We start from the raw sequence: 1,897 nt of genomic DNA, 5'->3' as shown, positions 1-1,897 counted from the left end.
GCACTCTTTTTTTGGGGAGAGGGTGTTAGTTTTTTGTTCTTGTTTCTGTTTGTTTTGGATTTTCTTTCTTTCTTTCTTTCTTTTTTCGAGGCAGGGTTTCTCTGTGTTGCCTTGGCTATCCTGGTATAGCTTTGTAGACCAGGCTGGCCTCGAACTTGCAGTGATCCGCCTGCCTCTGCCTCCCGAGTGCTGGGATTGAAGGCATGAGTGAGCCACTACCACCCGAGATAGGGTTTGTCTATGTACCCTTGGCTGTCCTGGAGTAGCTTTTTAGACCAGGCTGGCCTCGAACTCACAGCGATCCACCTGTCTCTGCCTCCCGAGTACTGGGATTAAAGATGTGCGCTACCACGCCTGGTCCGCGGTGAGCGCTCTTTGTCTTGGTTGTTCTGGAAGGAATGATATATAACTTCCTCCAGGACAAGGATCACTTCTCTTGTTGTTCGTTTCATACCTTACAGTGAGGAGGGAATCAATGAGCGGTCAATGAATTCAGTTTTAGGAAGACAAACAAGACGACTGAGGAAATACACTTAAAAACGAGGGGAGAATGAATTGAATAAATAATTGTCAGGTATCTACACAGACCTTTTGCGAGTATGAAAAGTAGCCTAGGATTAATACTTAGCTGCTGGGTCAGAACTGGTGGCATACACAATAATTCCAGCACTTTTTATTTTCTGGGGGTGGGGGGGGGGGGGGGGGGGGCGGGGAGCAGGGTTTTGAGGTAGAAGAGTCACAAGTTTGAGACCAGCCTGGGTTAGATAGGCAGATTCTTGTCTTTAGAGAAGGCTGTGCTTGGTACTTGTGGGGGCATGCACAGTGGATTGTCTTTGCTGCTGGGGAGGCCTCTCTCCCCTAGAGCTTGGCTTGGGAGCTCTACCAGCCGAGTCTTGCAGTGCGCCTGATCCTCACTCTAGGCATCCAGTGCCCTAGCGCCAGCTCAGGGTCACAAATGTGCTCGCTCAGGTGCAGAGGATGAGTTTGGAAAGACAAATTGGAGGGTGGAGTGGAAAGAGGAGGGAGGAAAGGTCCTGCTGGTTAGGACACAGATGTGAGTAAAGGCCAGGTGGACAACCTGGTGACAGGAGCGGGGTGGGGCGCAGTGTTTCCAGTTGGCTAGCACAGCAAGATCCCTGAAGTTTCTGAGTGTACTAATCAGAAAAACAAACCAACCAAGCAAGCCAGTAAACATCCCCTGACTGAAAGCGTACACGATGAGAAAGTACACCTTCCATTAATACATATTTGTAGGTAGCCGCGTGTTTAGCAATGCAGGTTGGTTGGCCTGGTGTTGGGTCACAGACACGTTCGCATCCCTTCAATGCCTAGGCATGAGCGTGACGACTCCATTCCTTCATTTAACAAATATGGAGTACCTTGTCAGTGCAACAGATCCTTCTAGGCTTGAAGGAAAGAGCTGCGGAAAAGACAAAGGCCCTGCTGTCAGCCAGCTTGGGTTCTACTGGAGGAAACGTACCAGAGACCGCTGTGGTACCTCACCTCGTCTTGCGTTATGGAGAATAGGCCCTGCCTGGGTGCTCTGTGGAGATGTTACTACTTCGCATGGAGAGACAGCTTCTAGAACAACGGCGCTTGAACAACTGAGTTAAGGCTAGCAGCTCTCAGGGGCAGAGCAACTGTGGTAGATGGCAGGAAGTGGGCGTCTGTTTGCTGCCCTTTTGCTACATCAAGATGCCGGGTATAGCTAGAGCAGGGGTAGTGATGGCAGAAGACGAAGTCTGAGCGGGTGGGGATCCTTTCATGTGTCCTGTAGACCACGGTAAGGCACATATAGAACTTTCCCTTAAGTGAGATAGGGAAGAAGGGACCAAAAGACTTTAATGAGAGCAGTGAGGTCCATCCTCAATAGTCTCCAAGTGTGCAAATAGCTGTC

The sequence above is a fragment of the Acomys russatus genome, chromosome 28, assembly GCF_903995435.1.
Source record: "Acomys russatus chromosome 28, mAcoRus1.1, whole genome shotgun sequence".
NCBI lineage: Eukaryota > Metazoa > Chordata > Mammalia > Rodentia > Muridae > Acomys > Acomys russatus.
Note: the sequence above shows the minus strand (reverse complement) of the source record.